This window comes from Pinus tabuliformis, chromosome 1_2 (genome assembly GCF_031772625.1).
Source record: "Pinus tabuliformis cultivar Carrire ecotype Pingquan chromosome 1_2, CPIR1, whole genome shotgun sequence".
NCBI lineage: Eukaryota > Viridiplantae > Streptophyta > Pinopsida > Pinales > Pinaceae > Pinus > Pinus tabuliformis.
This window is the reverse complement of record NC_142298.1, coordinates 1,336,134-1,358,739: the sequence shown is the minus strand read 5'-3', so window position 1 is coordinate 1,358,739 and position 22,606 is coordinate 1,336,134.

The following is a 22,606-nucleotide window of genomic DNA, read 5'->3' as shown; positions in this document are numbered from 1 at the left end:
GATGTGATACGGAGGAAAAGTGTCATGTTCAAGAGTGACTTGCTACCTCTAAACTTTGATGTTCTCCCAATTTTTCCCCAATCATTTCTGACCAGTACCTCTTTATTTTTGTCAAGCTTGAGGAGGATAACATATGCTTGTTCTATAACCTGCCCTTCGGGCAAGCCCATCGCTAAGATTTAACGAGCCTAGCGATAGGGAAACTCGTTCTCGTCTAAAGACAAGTTTGTCGCTATTTAATTATTTTAACGAGTCTAACGACAAGGAAAACTCGGTCCTTTTCATTTTTAGAGAGTCTAAAAAGGTACAGAAAGTCAACTCCATAATTCCTTTTTCGTCAGCTAATCCCTTAAGTCCGAAAAAGTATAAAACAATACAAAAGGGATGGCTGTTCGGTATTTTTAACGAGCTGAACCAGGCAAGCGCTCGATCCTTTTGTGCAATAATCCCTCAAGTCCAAAAAGATTAAAATTTAGAGGAGGGATAGCGTTCCGGTCATTTTAACGAGCTGGAAGGCCAAAACTCGGCAAACTTTTCATATTTTACGAGTCAGTGAAAAGAGCTGAAAGAAGACTCGTCTTTTGAGGAACGAGTGATAAACAGGGATAGCTACAGATTCCAGGTGCAGGTTGGAATTTCCAATCACGGCAGTGTCACAAGGATGGCTAGGTGAAATCACTCTTCGCAGCTGTTTCTCAAAAGAGGTAAACACACCAATGGAAGTGAATGATCGGCCAAATGAACGGTGGAGGTGGTGGATGAAAACACGATCAAGGTTCTTATGGCTAATGAATTTACGATCTCAAAAGGTTATTTACCGGTTCATTTTTTCCATGAGCTTGAACTCTGGGGGAAACATTTGCTCACACTTTTTTATTTTTTAACGAGCATAAATTCAGGCCTAAAACTGCTCGAATTTCGCGTTTATTTTTTAACGAGCATGAACTATATGCTAAAACTGCTCGATATACCAGTCATAAGAATGCCTCCTATAAGGACCAATTTTTATAGAGCTTATGCCTTACTACAGCTATGCTCTTATTTTGGCAAATTTTACTTCTGCCCCACAGGCTTTCTTTCATGCAAGTTTGGAAACGGCTAATCTTAAAACCAGATAAATAACCGCCCCTAGCTTGCACTCTAGAAAGTTTGCATGCCCCCAGGTATAGGATAGAATTTCGAGGTTGCCCCTCCTCTCTCCTACTTCTGCTTTTCTTTGGGTGTTCACAGTTATTTGTCATCTTGCTAATCTAATGCTAACGATACTTGTCTTCTCGTTATTTTAAGGGGTCTTACGCAGTACTCAGACTTCCTGTCGGCCCACTTTTAACAAACAACTATTGTGACAATAGAAGAACACTACTCAAAGATAAAACATTGGTATTATCGAGGGAGGCTTGCCTCTTTCTTATTATCCGAAGAGTGGTTCTATTCGCTGCCGCAAATCAATCTCTTTCTTCGGCGGTGTCTATCATTGGGTTGTCCAAAGATGGTTACCCTCTGTCACAACAATACGGTCTCCTTCTTAGTTTACTGCCCCTGCTTATCCTTCAAAACATATGTTTCGATGGGCGAGGCTTGAATTTAAAGATGGTGACTACTTGTTACGATAAGGGAATTCCTACTTGGGCATTGCCCACTTTTTTAGACAAAGGTGAATGATTCCCAAACACATAACTTTAACAAAAGATCATTATTCCAGAACAACCCCACTTCCTTCGGACGGGGTACGGACTAGTCATGTTCTCCTGCGGAAATTCTTCCTTATACCCGGAGTTTCTTCTGCCCGAAGCAGACCAGGGTGCATGCCCCCTGGGTCCTAGTCTTTCTTTCCGAATTACTCGCGCTCATCGGGAAGGAGGACTGGGGGCGGAGGCGAATCTTGAGTGAACAGACCATTTAGGATTGGTATTTGACTATTTGCGATGCGAGATCCCGGAAATGAAAGCTGGTCTACGAGCTTGACCACCCTTCCTTCGTGTGGAAAACACATTACTCTAAAGAGTGAGAAGACTATCGCTCCCATGCAATAAATATAGTCGCGTCCAAGGAGTAGGTTATAATCCAAGGGTCCTTGAACTACCAACACGTTCATCCTGACGGTCTTCCCCTTCAATGTAACAGGTACATCGGGGAGGATTCCTAATGGTCGACTGGTTCCTTTATCAAAACCTGAGAGATTTCTCAACTCAGGTAAAAGCGCTGGGGAACCCAGTGCTTTCCAAGCAATAGAGGAAAGGATACTCACAGACGCCCCTTCATCAATGATAGTACCAGCCATAACCATTCTATAGATCTGGACAATGATTCTAAATGGTGTACTGGCTGGTAACCGGGGTCTGCCTAGTTGATTCCAATCAAAGGATACAACCAGGTTGCTTGGTGGTGGGACCGAATATACGGCCGGATACGACTCAGATGATGTTCCTTCCTGCGATAAAGGAATGGGCGCATTGCCCGGATGCTCGTCGGAGTCGGTGCTGATAAAGAGAACCTGGATGGTGTCATCCTTGTTCTCATCAGTGAGGGTGTCACATGAAGACGACACTTCGGTGACGGTGTCATTTGAAGACGGGTCTTCAATGACGGAGTCATTGGACGATAGAACCTTTGAAGGAAGAACCGGGTCAACTGCCGTTTCGACCTTTAGACTTTCGTCTGGTCTAGATTCGGTAGGTTCATTCTCAATGACTGACACATCAGCTGACCACTTGAGTGGTTCAACTGGATTTTCAACTATCGAGGGATTAGGCGCGAGTTTTCGGTATCCAGGCGGAAGTTGCACCGGTGACACCGGGCGATCTTCCAAAACTCTCTTTGCCTCATCTAAGAATGGACATTTGTGGATGGCATGGTGACCTTCACACAATAGACAGGGTGATCTTGGTCCCCTTCTTCGTCCTTCACTCTCGCTAGTTGAGGGAATGCAATCAACTTGACAACCAGAGGTTGATGCTACCGGATTGTGCAACCTCGGGGACCAGTCCCTTAGTATCCGGGGAATACAAGGACAGTCACGATGGAAATGGATCCCTTTGCAAATGACACATGGCGATTTAGGCCCGGTCGGTGCAGTGTGTGGGTTTTTGTCAGTTTTCTTCTGCTTGCCCCCAGTCGCCTTCGCCAGAGGCTCCTTCTGCTTCTTCCCTTTCTTCTTCTTTTCCTTCTTCTCCTTGGGAGGCTGACTTTTGCCGGCTCTACCCTGCGAAGATGAAGGATCAGAGGAAGTATCACAAGAGGTAGAAGGCTGGTGGGTAGTTCTAGATTGTTCTGACAGTTGATTCGACTGCTCAGGATTAGTGGCGATTTGGACAACATTAGTTGAAAAGAGCCAAACAGGAAGGCCGATTGTCAATCCTGGAAGTGACAATGTAGCCATATGAGGCGCACCAGCATCTCCCCAAGAGGAGAAGGGATTTGGACTTCCGCCAAGGTTACTTCCTTGGTTTGTGGGTTCCATACTTTTCAACTGAAAGATCAACGTGGGAATAACAGGTGATTATGTTCCGCTTTAAAATAAGTTTTATTTACGACGCTTTTAGACACAAACTTGCTTTTTCATGTTTTAAGAGTCGAGAAAAAGCTAAAGATGACTCTAGTCGCCTTCGATGTATTAACGAGCCCGAAGTGACAAATGCTCGGTTGGACCTTTTCAGTTATAGAGTTTGAAAAGGGCCAAAAGAAACTGCTCTGGAGATCTAGGCAGAGGGTGTGCCAAACCTTTCGCGAAACCACAGAATACGTTTTACGGTACGGGTGGTCGGTCTTCGTGAATGCTGTGTTCACTGCATCGCGATCAGTAGGGCGGCCGACACGGTTTCCTAAGGATAAAGGATAAAAGCCTATAGGGGTCTCCCAATATACGCGACGGTACGCGGGAGCTCAAATCCGTGTTAGTGCCACCGACTCTCAGGAGGAATCACCCACCTTTGTAGAGATCGACAGTCACTATGTTTAACGACGCCGGAACACGTCTCTACCTAGACCTCTAGATGTTTGCGTTAAATTCCAAAGCATTGTTATGTAAATTGAGTTTATTTTAATGTTGATCTTTCTTAACAGTTTGCCTTTCAGGTTCGCCACGAGATGTATATATACAACTTCCTATATGCAATCTAAGAATGAGAAGCAAAATCTTTTCAATCTTTCAACTTTGAAAACCTTAATCTACTTGAGGAAAGAGCAAGACACAACTTTTTCCACAGATCAAAGAACACACACTAAAATGCACATTTTCCTAAATCGTCAAGCATACAGTCAAATGCAAAATGCACAATGCATGTATTTCTTTTCGTTATCCTTAATGTTGATGCTTAACAAAAGGAAACTGTTGTATGATTTTTGAATCAACTTTCAAGTAAAAATAAACAAGCTTGTCCACAATCAAAAGAACACCTTATGAAAGACTTGTTTTAAATACAGGAAAAGTATAGATTCAAACCATAAAGTGAGAAGCAAACCAATCCAAAACAGCTATGAACAGCAATAACACTAACTCATAAGATCGCAATCTAAGAGGCCACAGCTACTAGGTTCGCTTTTCACAATGGGAAATTGTAACTGAAACAAGAAATACTGAAAGAACGTTTACAATTTCATCACACAACTGAGGCGGAATAATGTCAAGGAGAAGTGGTCTACAGCAAATACAATAACCAGCAAGCAATCAGCCAAAAACAAGTGCAAACAGGGCCAAGACACAAAGGAAGAGCTGAGCTAGACTAAGGCCAACTGGACCAGCGCAGGCACTGGTCTGCCAGTTTCACTCTCAGCGCAGTTCCCGAAGGGAGCACCTGCGCTGTAATGCAGACTGCCTGTGGACAGCCTGCACTGACTTACGAGAGTTACGTCTGCTAAGAATTCCGGGTCATAAAAAGCTCAAAAATGTACTGTTTTGACTGAAATAAAATGCTATGGGTTAAGTACAGGCTAAGGGATGATCAAGAGGATAAAGATCTATCACTAAGAGTAAGGATTCATCTGTAGATTAGCTCTTTAAATCTTGAATTTTCTCAGCAAAGGAGCAAGAGTAGCAAAACCCTCTACTTCGCTTTTGATAGAGTCAAAAGCTTTTCGATTCGGTACTCCTTTCTTCAAGAAATGAATAGCAAAATACTACAACAACAAGATACTAGGATCTCCCCAGTGGAGTCGCCAGTTTGTTGTGGGGAAAAGTATCCGATGCGGATGACACTAACCCTTTCTAAAGGTGACAGACTTTAGCAACAACTGAATGACAAAGTTTTCATGTTCATCTTTATGAAAGCACAGAGAGAATAGAAAGAGGATCAACCAACCTGGTGTCTTGCGCTTAGTCGATCCTTGTCCTTCTCGCTTTGTATCCCGTTCCCAGCTCTTTACTCTCCAAGCCGATCCAGCTACACACAGAATCTGCACAACAAAAGGGAGCAAACTACGAGATACAAGCAATCATAATTGAAACATGGATTAGGTTGCATCAAATATACATGTAAACACAAAAGCATCTATGTAAAACAAGTATATAGAAGAACATGCAAACTTTATTGATAGAAAGTAACAGGGTTCCAGAGGAAGTTACAACCAATAATGTTGGCCCCAATCCAGCAGCTCCTCCTCGGCAGCAAGAACTCTCTTCTTCACCTCTAGTAAAACAATCACCCAATAATCCTGGTAGTATACCAACAGCACCTCCTTGCTTATACAAAATTCCAGCCTCTTTAGACCTCATAGAAGAGCTCTATATATAGGAGAGAAGAAGAAAGGATGAGTCAGCTTGAGACTGACATGAAGCTGCCTTGTGTCCTCTCCCTCTTCAGTTAATCTTCAGTTCTTGAGTCCACTTGGAGATCCTTGGTTACACATGGTGATCAAGTACCTCTTACTCATCACAAGGCGAATCTGATGAACCAAGTGTCAGTTTGGAAGCTTCCTGGGCAATTGACACCTTGCAGGAGGACTGTGCCACTTGGCCAATCTCGCCCAGCGCAGGTAGCCTTCATTGTTTTTGACTTCCAGCGCAGGTACAGAGTGGGACAGTTGCAATACAGCGCAGAAGCTTAGTTAAGCAGCTGACATGATCCAAAATAAGCCTGTTCTGAAGTGTTTTCAGGTGGAGAACTGATTGGAAGTGCTGTTGATTGATGACCTTGTTCTTTTAGGGGTAAGAACAACATGTTTAGGGACTGAGGATCCCTGTAATTATCGACATTTCCTGCTCCTTGACGCGAGGCACAAAAATGTCTATAACACACTCCACAAGAAACAAATGAAGAATACCAAGAACTAAGGGAACCTAGTCCATAGCCCAACCTCAGCTCCTACTATAGATTCATTGAAGGAGGTAGGGCAATCCCACAAAAGTTTGCCATCCCCTTATTCTTTCAACTTGAAAAGGAGAGGGAAAGGACACATAAGTGGATGAAAATTTCCAAATCAAAAGGAGTGGAGGGTGTAGGTCACATCAAGGAGAAATTGAAGGAGATGGGAAGAGAATTGAGCAGCATAAGGGATAGAGAGGCAATGATGAAATCTCAGTTAGAAGCAGAGAATGCATGGCTAAGGGGACAACTACAAGAAAGGGAAAGCCAGTTGGAAACTATGGCCAATTTATCCTTGGAGGCAATCCAGTGCAGGATGCCAACAAAGTCTTATGCCTTGTATCTCAAGGAAAAATGGCTACAATTCCAAATCAAGACTTTAGCACAGAGAGGCACTATGCCCTTCCAAGACTATAGACAATTCATTGATCTCTGTGATCAAAGCACCTTGGAAGATAGAGAAAAAATGTCTGAGTTCTACCTACACAACTTGGCCTTGACAAATTTGAATGTGTGGGACCCAAATTCAAAACTAGGAGACTTGCAATTGATGGCCTTAGCATCATGGATGAATCATGAGGAGGCAAGAGCTATAGAGATGAAAAAGGTAATGGAAAGAGAAGAGACAGAACCCCTCATGATCAGAGCTGAACAATCTAACCCAATGGATGTAATCAGCACCACAACCTCATTGAAAATGATCCTAAGCTTACACCTAGGTACCTTGCTACACAAGAACAAGCAGTCACAAATTTTGAAAACATGTTCAGATTGCTAGGAGATGACAACATGCAAGCTTTCCAAAGGAGGTGGAACACCTTGCCTCACAGCCTAAAAATCATAGAATACCATTCTCCTCAGAGAATGAGAGAGGCACTAAATAGAACACCCATGTATAAGCAGGCTCTACAAAGACTCAAAGTCAATTGGATTGGCTTGAGACTCAGTCCACCATTGCTTTTAGGAATGTTGGAAGGGAGGAGAGAAGAAGAAGAAAGAAAGAAGTGGGAAGAGATAGAGAGGAAGGCAAGATTTTATTCACAGGAAGAGGAAACTACAGCAGAATCATGGGATGTCAGGGAGGCCACTAGAGCAATTAAGGACATGGACATAGATTAAGTTTCTCAGAGGACGAGCAACACTTTCAGTAGGGGGTGATGATGAGCCTCATCATTGGTTAACTATATGGACCCTAATACACCTCAAAGAAAACTAAAATAAACTCTTCTCATAATTCCTTACATGTTTTAATTATACTTTTCGTAATGAGATGAGTAAAAGTAAGATGTTATGTCTAGTGGTCTAATGTGTATTGCTTATAGGTTTTTGGGAGCAAATCATGGAAATTTTGGCTAATTAAGGTGCAGGAACTCAAATGAGACAAGAAGGAGAGATTATAGGAGATGGATCTTCCTCATTAAATCCTCACTCATTTGAATATCTCTCAATCAAATCACACTAGCTAAGAGTTGCAAGCAATCGAGTCACGGAGATCATGGGCAGTCGAGCCAGTGACAGTTAAGAACCAGTTCATCTTGAGGTTGGGAGCCAAGACTCCCTAGATTTAAGGAAGTTGTTGGAGACTTTAGTTGTATAATAAGGAGGCATAGAGCCTCATTAGGATTCGTATTTTTTTATGTAAGAGCACTAAGTATTTTCGAGTTGAAGTTTTGTGGAAAAACATTGTTATGTGATTTTCTGATATGATAATGAGAATGAGCATTTCCTTGATCCAGCACTGAGTTGAATCAGAGGGATGAAGCTCTTGGGTTAGGGCCCAACCCTAGCAACATAGGTTCCTCTTATTGTACTTGTATGCTTAGGTTAGTTCATAGATTATTTGTTGAATTGATTTTAGCATTGTTTCATTGCAAGTAGTGGTGAATTTGATTAGTTTACTTCCATTTGTGCATAGATTTAGTAGTAGCTTTAGAGAGATAAAGGAATACCAAAAAGGCTGATAGCAGGTGGATTTGGCCTCACTCCTCCCTTCAGGGACCATGGTTTGAGGAAAAACTCCTATTTAGCCCCAAAAAGACGAAATTCTGAATTCTTATGGAATTTAGGGTTTTCTACTAATTAGGCTAGCATCTTTTCAGTTTCGAACAACAAGTTTCAGTTTTTCTCTCTGATATCTCCTGCCTTGTATTATATCTCATGGTGTTTCACAAAATTCTGCAAATATTTCCATGCATGAACTAGGCAATTAAATAATGGAATTTTGTTTTCTTATGTTGATTGGAAATCTTTCTTGTTTGACATGATTCATGGGTAAATGCCAATGATGTGTGTATTGCAGGAGTTTCAATAGTGTAGGAAGATCTCATGTCAGTAGCCCCAGCCTAACCTCATCTATCCATGATCACCAAGATCCACTAAGTCCATCAACCAATTTATCATTCCCTAAGAACAACTCTCCATGTTTGTTGAGAAAATCCAACCATCTTATAAACTTTGGTTTGAGTTCTGAGGAAGTCATAGCCACTCCCTAGCCTTATTTCTTCCATAATTCACCTTACCTAAGCCCTATACCACCTTCCAAATATCTCCTATTTCTTTTGTCCAAATCCTGGAGGAATACAGGGGATCCTGTAGGAGCATTAGGACATCATGTAAGACAACCTGTAGTGGCCTGTTTTGAGGCTGATTTGTGGAAAAAAGCATCCAAAAAGATATGAGAAGACCCCTACTTTCCTCCCAAGCCATCTGACCTTTCATAACCATATCTAGCCCACCTGTCATACCACCAAGAAGAATTAGCATTCAATTTTTCACAAAAAGGACAAAAAGAACAAAGATATTGTATTCATTCATCTACACAGCAATAAAGTGTTTGATTATCTCAAATTGCATGCCTAGGATAGTTAGGATTACACACATGTTAGCTTAGGATTCTTCTAAAGCAAGATATCTAACAAGTAGTTAGATGAGTGGTGTGTTTAAAGCATTTATTTCAGTCTTTCATTACTGCAGTAGACAATATTTCAATTCTCTCAATTAGGGTAAAATTCCCCTTTCTCCATTGGTAATCAAACTTCTTCTAAATCAATAGAAGGTTGGTTTGAGAAACCCTAGTGGTCTATCGCCAGCTCAACAGTGACAAAGAGTGGACCCATTGCATCTACTTGTGTATACAACACTGTCACCTCCAAGTTTGTACGAACCCCAGGTTGATAAAGTAAAGTTGGTAGCCCCAGGAGTTGCAGCATTCTTGCTGCAATACTGGTGCTCATTAAGTGACATGAGAGGATGTGGTGATTTCTTTCTAGTTGTTTCAGGGGTTGAATATGGGGGCTTGGTTGTTCCTTAGGGGGATACGATGTTTCTGTTTTTTGGGTTTGGTCACTTTGTAGAGTTGTGTCTCAAGTTGGGAAGAGTTCAAGTAATTTTTTCTTAGCTTTCTTGTTGCTATGAATTTGTTATGTGAGGGTCTTGGTGGCATGAGAGGATGTTGTGAGTTCTTTCTAGTATTTTGGGGTTGGAGATGGGAGCTTGGTTATTCTTTAGCAAGATAACAGGGATCCACTTGTTGGGCTTGGTTTCTTTGAAGAGTTTTTTCTCAACTTGATAAAAGTACATGTTATTTTTCCCTAGTACCTCATGTCATAGGATTCAAATTTTGTTAATGTGTGAGGGAGCTTGCTTTCAATTTTTTTGGTAGTCAAATTTGGCTTCCTAACAGTGAAAAAAAGGTAACCCTAAAAACTTTACCCATAATGAACTTAATAACTTAGATTTGAATAATTGCATGGTTGTTCAAATTGTTTTCTATTTAAATTTGACTTTTCAACAATGTAAACATGATAAGCTTGCAATATTTCTCTACAATGCTTAATAACTTAGCTTTAAATGTGTATATGGTTTTTTTTGAATGGACAATGCTCTTCATGGTTGTTGCACAAAACATGCATTTATCTGTTTTGGTTTTCTATCATTTCTCCACTGTTTACACTAAATTGTTGTTTGTACCTTGCATTGCAACATTTGTCATATCAACTTGGGTGCTATGAGTCAATATAATCTAGTGTATTCAATGTTTTAAATTTTTATTTGCACATTTATGCAAGTTTAATATCATATAAAGGTAATCCATTGTCTCTCTACCTTTATTGTTTAAATAGTGTTGTTTGGATATAACTATTGGTTTATTTTATGAGTGGAATGAATAGAGATATTTGGTTTTCAATTCTATGTCTTTATGATTTAATTTTCTCTCTTTTTTTTTATGTAATGTGCTTAATGGGAAAATCAATTCTGATCTCCCTTTGTTGTTTAAAAAGGATTGTTAAAAAATCATAGTATTGGTTTGTTACATAATAAAAAAATGAATATAGACCATGGTCTTGCTTCTATATTTCCACTATTTTAGGTTTGTTAGCATGTAATGTATAAATAAATTCTAAACTATTATAATGGTTTTATTGGTAGAGGGATTGAGTTACATTGATTTTTTATTTTTTATTTATTTATTTTTCTTCAGAGGAAAATCTTGGCAAATCCACCCAAAGGAATCACATCCCACTGGCTTATTAGCAGAGCCTAACCCCGAGGACATCGAGGAGAATTGACCGTTTGACCTCCCATTAGCGAGGTTTTTTACTGACGTTAACTCGACCAATTAAGCTAACCCTTGGGGCTACATGGATGCTTTTTCTTCAAACAAGTTTTTTTTCCTGCCATATTTCTTTCTATTGGGGATTTATAATATTCATTGAGTGTTTAACTGTATTTTTTGTATTTGAATTTCTAGAATTTCTTGACTTCCATTTTTCTTATTGTGTTAATATTTTGAGAGATAACTCGTTGACTCACTAACTTTCTTGTTTAAAATAACTTGTTTTGAAAATAGGGTATTTCTTCATTATGCAAGTAGCAACACAGAGGGATTATGGGTTTTTTTTTCTACGGATTTGTAATTTTAATTTTTTAACCATGTAAAGTAGAAATCTTGTGAATTAATTCTAGTATGATATAAATGATTTGGTTTATAAAACTTAGTGAGTTGTACGGTTGTTTTGATCTTGAGACAATGTTCTTTCTCAAAATATATTTTTTACTAGGGTTTTTAATAATGCAGTTGTTAATCGATTTAACACAAACATTGTGCTCAGGATGAAAGTTCTCTTGTCTATTATTGTTTTTGGTTGTGTTCATATTTCATACATCACCTCTTCTGTCCATACTGACATTGAAGCCTAGTTACATTTATTGTGAAAGGCAAAGATAAGGTTCAATAATAATTTCACATCTCACATGAGATTGAATTGTAGAAAAACTTATCATGGGCATATCCATTGTTAGAACATTAATGTAGGAGACCCATCAATCTAGCAGGCCTCAACATTTAGAAAGTGAGGATTCCGTGAAATTTATGCAATTAATGATAATAAAAATGATTGTATTAGATTCCTTTTTGAAGTATCAATATATTTTCACAACTTCAAAGCACCTACAATATTTTTCCTTCTTTTCTTTAATATCTTATTCCTCAAATTATCTTAATTGGGGCTCAAATTTCCTAATGGTAGCATTCAAAGTGCTCTTTATGGCTTCTAGATCAATGAAACAACCCTTCACACAATTGTGAACGTTGCTAACATCACATTGTTGTAGGAAAACAAGAACAAAGTTTGAGAAAATTTTGGATAACAGAAACATGATTGAAGTTGAAGTTGAAGTGATAGAGAATATCTGATGAAAAACCCCTTATGAATAAGAATCTAAATAAAAAGACAAAATAACATACATATTAAAGGGGAAAAATGAATGACAATATAAACTTATACAGTCTATATTAAAAATAAACACAAATAAATGATCTTAGGGTCTTTATCTCAATTTTGGTACTTGGACTTATGATTCTCAATAGATTTTGTAACTTCTCTTATTTAGATTCGGGACCTCAAGGGGGCACTTGATGATTCATATAATGAATATTACAACCGAATTTTGAGATAACATCCATTTAGATTCCCCTCTAGTTAATAGATCATGAATCCTTGCAGCTAATAATGGAATGTGAGTGAACCCAATGCTATCCTAGGTGTTGTGGGCCATATCCACAAACAACCACTACAAGGAAAATACCAATTAGTGGAGGTTTATAGACTTGAGAAAAATTCATGTTATTTTTCTCTAGTACCTTAGATAATAGGGTTTAAATTTCATTAGCATGTCATGGACCTTTCTTTTGAATTCTTTTGTAGTCAAATTTGGCTTCTCAACAATGCAAAGAACATAAGCCTATAAACATTCCCTACAATGAATCTAATAACTTAGCTTTGAATGTGTATATGGCAATTTTGAATGGAAAATATTGGTTGATGTTGATTCAAAGCTACCTCCTCCTATCATGTGGATTAGTGATACAAAGGAGTTAGGGATATTAATAATTATTCTATTGGTGGTAGGTGTGAATGTAATATCACTTCATTGTTTGTGTTGATAATCTCTTATGGGCTTATAGCAAATGGATCTAGTAGTGAGAATGAATTCATAACTTGTTTCTATTTCTTTATAGATTCTTGTTTTTCATTCATCCATCACTTCCTATTTTGGTGGTTGATTAATTTGTGCATCACTATGATCAATGTTGCTAGTTCATCTTGTCTTGTTGGTGTATTTGTTGTTGTGTAATTGTGATGTTAAGGTCTTCATGGTGAGTACATGGATTATATGTGGTCTTGCGAGTTGTTGTGTTGGTGTTGAGATTGAAGGGAGGCTCAATCTTGTAATTTGTGTTGTGGAGCCCTTGTTGGTTTCAAGTAAATGTGGTTAGTTAAATAATTTATATGGATTTCGAAGGACCTCCTCCATTGATGTTGATTTACATTGTTGAGATCATAATAGTCACAACATTGGTAGTGGAAGTGGATGTTGTGAAATTTTACTTGTTGTTTTGGTCATAGGAGACTTCGTTGGTGTGTCTCCTCTTGTGAATGATATTGGTTTTGTCTTCGCGGCTTACCTATTGTTGTGGATTTGTGATGTGAGGGTCTTGGTGGTAGGAGAATATGTGTTGAGTTCTTTCTAATTGTTTGGGGTTGTAGATGATGCCTTGGTTGTTCCTATAGGGGACAGGGGGGGTTCATTTGTTATGTTATCTCACTTTGGAGGGTTGTTTATTGACTTGAGAAAATATCATGTTATTTTTTCCCTAGTTCCTTGTGTCATAGGGTTCAATTGTTTTTTAGTATGTCCTCGACCTTTCCTTCATTTTAATTTTTATGGTCAATTTTTGCTTATGAACAATGTAAACAAGACAAAGGCTACAATTTTTCCCTACACTAAACTTAATACCTTATCTTTCCATGTGTCTATGGTTGTTCATATTTTTTGTGTCAAATTTGGCTTCTCAACAATGAAAACAAGGTAAACCTACAAAATTCCCCTACAATGAACTTAAAAAATTAGCTTTGCATGTGTATACAATTGCCCTCAATGAATTTTTTCTTTGCGGTGGTCATATGCATCATGCATTTTTTTTCTTGGGGATTTTATTACCTTTCCATTGTTTGCACTCAAGTGTTGTTTGTACTTTGGATTGCAACATATGTCATGCCATCATAGGTTCCTTAGCTAAATATAATTTAGCATATTCTATGTTTTAAATTTTGATTTGTATATAAGTACAAATTAGAGCTCATAGAGAAGTAATCCATTGTCTCTCTATCTTTGTTATTTAAAATAAAGTTATTTTGGATATAAGTATTGATTTATTTTTTTAAAATAATGTTATTTTGGATATAAGTATTGATTTATTTTTTAGTGTTGTTTGTACTTTGGACTGCAACATATGTCATGCTATCATAGGTTCCTTAACTAAATATAATTTAACATATTCTATGTTTTAAATTTTGATTCGCATATATGTGCCAATTAGAGCTTGTAGAGAACTAATCCATTGTCTCTCTATCTTTGTTATTTAAAATAAAGTTATTTTGGATATAAGTATTGATTTATTTGTTAAAATAAAGTTATTTTGGATAAAAGTATTTATTTATTTTTTAAAATAAAGTTATTTTGGATATAAGTATTGATTTATTTTTAAAGTGGAATGAATAGAGATAGTTGATTTTTCCCCAATGGGGTGATCTCTGACGAAGAATCCAAGTCTTTGATAACGTATGAAGGCAAAAAAAATTGACCAGCCTTTCCTCGATTCCGGTTAACAGCCCCGTGGGTACCCTTCTCCCTGTAAAGAGTAGTCATAATGAGCATGCACATTCCCAGGATGGCTAAACAATTGGCGGGCCTCGAACAAGAGGACGACGACATAAGCGTGGAAACTCCAGAGCTCGTTCGGAGGTAATTTAAGCTCAACCATCATGTGACTTAAATGCACATCCCACGGTCGATCTTCCCTGCATGTGGTATCATTCCTTTCTTCTCTACCAACTTTGTTGCTTCGATCATGGGCCTAAAGATCTTGGTGCGTCACACTGACAAATTGCGAGCACTCATTAATGAGCAAATAATGGCTCTCAGCTTACCAATGCTCCATAGTTGTTTCCCAAACCACATCTGGATACCAAGGGACTCGCCCCTCATGTATGTGACTCAATATATCTGCATGGTGATGGTTATAGGGTGGCAGAGTGAGTGGAATAAGAATTCACTAGGAGAAACGTCCTCACTGTTACATTGGGGACAATTTGTCAAGCACAATTGCACAAGGTCATTTCTCTTAAGCCCTAGAAGTGACATCATGGAGGTGTTGCTCCCGGTTAGTTCTCCTTTTTCGACAAAGTTAGGTTTGGGGTTCCTATTTATCTGGGCTTCCTTTTTGTTTTAGTTTTGCATTTAAGTTGGCCTTATTATAACCAATGTTGCTTGAGTAACTTTGTATTGGTATTGCATAGTCCAACTAATTCTTACATTAATGATATTGGGTTGCTCCAGTTAGGGTTATTTAGTTCAAATCTGCTTTCTATTAGTTCTAACTCTATTATTCTTTAGTTTGGGTGGTCCATGCAGTGAAGTTGGAAGGAGTACTTTCTAGTTTGTCCTCGTCCTAGTAAAAAAAGTCTCATAATTGGGCGAATACCCTCCTGTTAGGTCAATGTTCTTCTTAATTTTTACTTCTTTGAATTCGTTGTAGTTCTGCCTTCAACAACCCATGAGAAGTTGGACCCATCCAGTATATCTTTCCAATGTCCAGTCTTGGTTGGGGGGATATGGTACTCTAGTACTTTTTCAATTTTTTTTTAAGAGGGAATATTATTGTCTCAAACTTGCACTCTCTCTAGTCCAACTCTCACAATCTTGTTCTCCTAGTCACAATCTCCTTTTGTTGCAATCTCTCAACTGTAGCCACCCTTCCTGGTGTTTCCTTATCAATAGAAGTTAATTCTTTCACTGCAGGTTTTACATTTCAATGGCACCATGCTTATGGGCTTCCAATCGTAGTTGAGGATCCTCGAGGCCCTTCTCCTCACGTCATGGAAGACTATTCAGATGGGAATCTATAGCTAACTTCTTTGATGCAACACCTTTGGAAGTTCGAAAAGAAATTCTCCAGTTAGAGGCAAAAGAATTTGGTGATCAAGCTTATTTCTCGGATACATACATTAGAGGGAGAAGCCTCAAATGGGTCCCTGATCGAGGGAACTATTGCAGCCGATAGATCCACTTGCCCCACTTGATTACTCACCACAGGAAAATGGAAACCTTACTCAGTATGGTGATAAGAGATAAATAGATTGATAATTATAAACTCTTTGCATGACAAGAAGACATTAAGCGTATCCTTCGAGACATCAGATACAACCTAGATGACATTGTAGCTAGATTGTCCAACATTGAATGCTACATTGTCTCCAATTCTAACACTAAATCTAATGGGCAACGAGACATATCGAGGGTCATCAATGCACCAACTCAAGCAACTCCTCAAGCGAACTCATCTACATCCTCTCCAGTGATAATTTTGGACTAAGACATCTACAATGGGTTTTCAAAACAATCATTTAGTTTACTTTTCTCTCTTTTTGTTAGTTTTGTTTGGATATCATCTTTTAATTTACAGTTATTGTATTAAAGAAAGTATATGACTGTTAGAAGGTCATAGTTTTTTGAATGACTAGTATTCCAGAGTAAGTCTTACACTATTATCTACCCCTTTGGTATATAAGTGCAAGAATTAATCAAGAGAAAAACTTATGGTATGCTTAATGCATATCAATATATAAAAAAAAAAACTAATGGCGAATTTAAAAAATAAATAAATAAAGACATTTGAATTTACTTTTGTTTTTATAATTAAAATATTTTTTTTCATGCAATATGCTGAATGCAAAAATCGATTTGAATTTCCCTTCATTGTTTGAGAAAAAGACATTCAAAATCAAAGTATGGGTTTGTTTTCAAGGCGAAAAAAAGCTATATATTTTGTATTATATTCATAAAAGAGAATGTACAGACATATACATGTATCGAAGGATAAAGCCGGTAGCAGAGGCAGATATGGTGTTCAAAGCCACATATTGTGGATATAAAACATAGAATAGATATCTAGTTCCGCTACAAAATAGAATATATGATAGATATATATGAGCAATAGATACTGAGAAAATTGATTCTTATGGCAACAAAATATATGTGAGTAAACCTTCACAATGAAACAGGCCAAAAAGGAAAAAGTAGATACATACCAAAAATTCTTCATTAGAAAGAAAATTATGTACCCGGAAGACTAAAGTCTTGGATCTAGAAGGTGATATTGTCCATCTTGATCTGCAACCTCCAAATGCCTTGGGGAGAAGATAGGCCCATATTTGATAAAGCATCTTCTTTTTTGTTTTTATGCCTGTCAATATGTGAAATAGTGTAATCCCTCCTGCTATTCCATAATGCTTCTATCCTGTGCAGCCATCCATCAACGCCTTTGGGAGATGCATTCAGTTACGTGTATACTTCCATATTGATATATGTTTTTTTTTTTCATATTTCTTTATACCGTTGGTTTATTATATTCGTTGAGTGCTTAACTGAAGTTTTGGTCTTTGGATCCCTAAGATTTCTCAATTTCCATTTTTTCCTCATCGTATCTATATTTTGAGAAGTAATTCATTGCATTTCCATCTTTGTTGTTTAAAATAACTGGTTTTGAAACTAAAGTATTTTTTTGTTAGATAAGTAGACACAAATAGGGATTACAAATATTTCTTTCTAGGGATTCACTTATTTAATTTTTTAACCCTGCAAAGTAGAAAAATTGCAAATAAATTTTAATAGAATATAAATGGTTTGGTTGATAGAATGGGTGGGTTTTAGGGTTGTTTTGGTCTTGATACAAGGGTTTTCACTAGGGCTTTAAATAAAATATTATTGAGCGATTAAGCACAACCATTGTTCTTAGGTGAATTTTTCTTTATTTGCTGTTGTTTATGGTTATGTTCATATTTGTATATATCACATCTTCTATCCATACTAATAATGAAGCCCAATTATATTTATTAGCAAGGCATATATAAGATTCAATACTCATTTTACATTGCTTGTGAGGTTGAATATATAAAATATTATCGTGGGCATATTTAAGGTAGGAAGATTTATGTAGGAGACCCATCAATTTAGGAGGCCTCAACATTTAGAAAGAGAGGATTCTATGAAAGTCATATGATCTATGTTATAATATAAATAATTGTATTAGACTCTTTTTCCCAATTTTGAAGTGTCAATATATTTTCCCAAATTCAATGTATCTATAATATTTTTCTTTTTCCACTTTAATATGTTTCATTTCAAATTTTGCATTAGTTGAATTTCGAGGCAAAAAATGGTCCTCAAAATAAAAAATGTACCAGAAAATCAACTTTAAAATAACCAATAAGATTTAAGATGATGATGTCATCTTCAAGGGTGAATATTTTTGGAGGAAAAAGAAGAAAACTACTTTTTAAATTATATTTTAGGCTTATCTCTTAAAAAAAAACATGATTTTCTCATGTGTTTTCAATTTTTTCTTTGTGGGTCTACTAAAAATTATGTAGAGTAAGCACTAATTAGATGCATATTTAATTCAAGAAACACATTTTTTCATGTATTTTCAATTTTCTTTATGTGAGTGTACTCAAAAGTATTCCAAGTGAGCACTTTTTGGATGTGGAATTTAATTGAATGTTTTGGATGGGTTCATACTGTAATACCCCTGACTTGATCCTCAAATTTTAATATATGTTCATATGACACTTAAGCTATAAGCCAATGCATGTGAAATAAGTTGGTAAGTTGGATTCTATAGTCGTGCGTGTTAGCACCTAAATCTGCCTTAGGCTAGAGGAAGGCAAAAATTGAGGTAACCATAAACCACGCTTAGTTTGGTAGCTAGCCCTACCAGAGCAAGAGAGGGCTCTCTCCGAGTCACACTCAGTGGATAGATAATCGAAAACGGTTTGAGATGACTTACAATGAAATATTTACCTTAGGCTAGTAAGTGCATCAGGATTCGTGAAACAATTTTTTGAATGACCGAACTTTTGGGATGGTATGGGACCAACGGTTAGAAAAGAACAGAGAATTGAAACCAAAGGCACAGATTATTCCGTGAGGCAAGGCAGGCGGGAAGTATAGAAATTTAGTTTGCAGTAACGTGGAATGAATAGATTGTTGAAGAGAGTGAAAAGGGCATAGTTACATGAATCCTTTTCAACAAAAGAAGAACACTGAACATGAAATTTTCCCACAGGCAGAGCAATAAAATTGAATTCTACCTAATCTCACTCAGAAAATTTCATTGGAAATGAGCATGAATTGAATTATGAAACATAAAGAAATACATAAGAGATACATTTGCTACACTCACAACCACAAGAATCTCATGAAACAGATCCGCTGCGTTTCATTAATTCTCTGTCAAAAATACACAGTGAAGAAACAAATTTTCTTTCCCACAGTCTCCCAGAAGTTACAAACCAACCAACCCTTTGCAAATAGCTTGCATACAATATATAGAATGTTTAAGGAAGAGATATAACACCCAAGGGTTGTGGAGTTACTTGAATCATTACAAAATGGAGATGGAGAGCCAACCATCAGCTACAGGTGCAGCGCTACAAACATGACATTTGGCTTGGGGTGACCATTTGCCTTCCTTCGCCACTTGGATAGAAGCCAATCTCGAGAAAAAACACTTTAAATGCTGGATTTGGTGCCAAAAAACCGAAGTGTAGATGAGCGGGCCCACTTAGAGAAGTCGCGAACTGAAATTTCGCGAAACGGAAGCAAATTGGCAATTTTTCCTCTGTGCGCTGCGCCATTTTCTTTGTGCATCGTGCTACTTTGGGGCCTGTTTTGGGGCACTTGAAGGTGTCCAAAATGTGCCCAAGTGGGCTTGCTGGAAATCCTGTCCTGTCTACTCTCTAACCCAACTGGAATTTTTAAATTTGGTGCTCATTTTCCCCTCCAAATCTCCATTCTCCCAAGACTGCCTTTTGTGTGTCAAAAAAGTGGCAGAGAGGCCATTTTTGGGTGTTTTTTGACCTTTAGGAGACTCAAATCTTGTCAAAATTTCTTTCCCGGACACCAATAGTTGTGATTTTCCATGCTGAATCCAAAAATGCAAGCCATTCCTCATTTGGAGCTCTATAATTTTAGCGTCGCGCCAGTGGTGCGACGCACAGGGAGAAAATCCCTGTTTTTTGCCCAAAAAATTACCATGTGACCAAAAATTCTCCAATTTTTTTGATATTTGGGTTGGAGGTTCCCTATGGGGTGTTATGATGGGCCAAGGAAGCCTTAGTCATGATTCAAAGCCGATCTTGCTCTTTTGCCTCTTTTTCCTTTCTTGTTGCTTTCCTCAATTTCGCTTTCAAATTCCTTATTCGGGCCTGTGCACTCATGTTTTGCACCCTGTAACGGAAAGCCATATGTCTCAGTAGAGAAAGGTCCTGGTCGGCCTTGTCTAGCAGCCTTTCCAAATGCATGTTGACCCTCTCGAGATTGGCCTCCCGATCTTCATTGATTTCTTGCTCCAAAGATGTGAGCTCAACCCTTCTTCTTTGAACAACTTGGCGATGCTCACGAATGTTTTGTAGCTCCATGATCGTCTATTGGTCCTCAAGCTACTTGTTTCTCTACTCCAGGTACTTCATGTTCCACTTGGTCCTCTCCAAGTCAAGCGATAAGGATTCAATCACTGACTGCTGCTCCCGAATGATCTTTGTAAGCTCCGCATTTGTTGGTTCTGCATCTGTCTCATCATCATGAAGGAGAACGAATTCGGTCTCTTTTTCACCTGATGGCCCTTCCTCCTGCACTGGCTCCTTACCCTTGCCCTGATCCCGTGATGCTAATGTCGGAAGCGAGGCCCCTTCCACCTCGGGTGGAGATAACATTCGCTTTGCTGCTGCAAATAAGGGTCTACTGCCTCTCTAGTAGGTGATGTATACTGGCATAGTAGCAGTCTCATGTCGCTCATACTGATGAGATGGGCCCCCTATCTCATGCTCTACCTCTGATACCACTTGTGGAGCGCTGAAGAAGTCACGGGAGATGAATTCCTCCCAAGCAATACCCTGCAATCCCAACTGATGGTCCACCAAAATCCGGATAAGAGCAAAGTGATAAACACTGTTGAGCTGCTGTTGAGGGGTCTTGTGCTGCATGAAATTCTTCATCCTCTCTATGTTCCCGCAGATGAAAAATGGGAGGTTCATCATCCGCACCCTAGTAAAGTGCATGAGCAACCTGATGTGATAGGCATAAAGGCGAGAAAACCTCCCCTCACAACTGAAGTATTTCATGATCAATTTCATGAGCGGAGCATACTCATCTCTCAAAAATCTGAATGGAAAAACTCTCGTGAGCTGGCTCAAACAACTGGCCTTAATGTAAGGCTCATAATGATGCCTCTCCACCTTTTTCTTCTTATTCCACCATTCTCCAATGTTTGGTATGCCTGTTACCACTGATATGATTTCGGGTGTCAATGTGAAAGTGACCCCAGCCAAGATAGACTGTCCTCCATGTAGGTGAAGTGCAAAAATACGGGCCAACTCATGATGAACTTTGACATTTGCCACCCTCTGAAAAAATTCACAACATGCTAAGTGCTGGAAACAAGACATAGCAAGAGGGCATGCCTGCAACTTGGTGAGGGTGTTTGGCTCATCTCTAAGATGTCTGCCACTCCGGTGATGTCTCTTGGGGGCCTGTTCTCCTTAAACTATATCGCTGTGGGTCTCCTCCTCATATTCTGATGAAACCTCGGATGCCATGATCGCTGTTTGTAAACTGAATTTAGGCTGCCCTTTGATTACAGTGAAGCTGGAGTTTTCTTTGACAATCTACCACCAAGGGGACAATTAAAAAGGGAGCATTAGGATGGGGATAATACTATGGGAATAGGGATTTATAGGAAAATTTTATTCAGGGATATACAAGGGTTTTTGGGGTATTTTGATAGGGTAGGGTTTGTGTTGTTGGCAAGGTAGGGTTTGGGCTTTTTGAGCAATAGGAGGAGGGGGGAAAGGAGTATTATTTTGGTAGTGTTAGGGTATTGATTAGGGAAAACTGGCATAGGGAAATGAGTAATAGGGGTAGGGTAGGAAAAACACCTTGGCAGCAATATCACTGTAGCACAAACCCTAGCATCATGGTTTTTCTTCATGTCTTCCTTTGTTTGCTTTATAAATTTTTTTTCATTTGATTACACGCATAAAAACCCTTATATCACCCTTAAAAATTGATGCACAAGTGGTGTGTAGAGCCTACCTTGCAAATAGACGAGCTCCCCAAAAGATTTGAGGCGCTTTGGAAAAGTTCTGGGCGTTCTGCTCTTGTGCGCCGCGCGCAAAGCCGAGTGTGCCGGGCGCTAGGTATGCACCGTGCCTGTGGAAAATTTCAACTGCGGGAAGGCTGCGTGTGCGCCGCGCCCTCTGTGTGGGCTGCGCTCCTAGGTATATGTGCCACGCCCTCTAAAACCAGCTCCAACTCACTCAAACGCTCAGAATTTCGTACTCACACCTTTGCAACGTCTCTCCAAGGCTTGTAATAGCACGATGCCCTTGGTTTGGATGAAAACATGTATATATAGCCTTGGAGGAGATGGGTTCAATTTTTGCTTCCTTGAAAACCCATTTTTCTAATGTTGTGTTTTGCACTTTTTTCACTAACTTTAAAACACACTGATTTTCAAATTCCCTTTGAAATTTTGGCTCAAATGATGAAATTTTCGGCACTCTTTGTAGGGACTGTACGACAGGACATTTGGCCACGGAAACCATGACTGCATCTGAAAAAATAAACTGGTGACTTTTTGGAGAATTTTGTCATAAATGACACTGTTTGACTTTTCTTCAAAACAT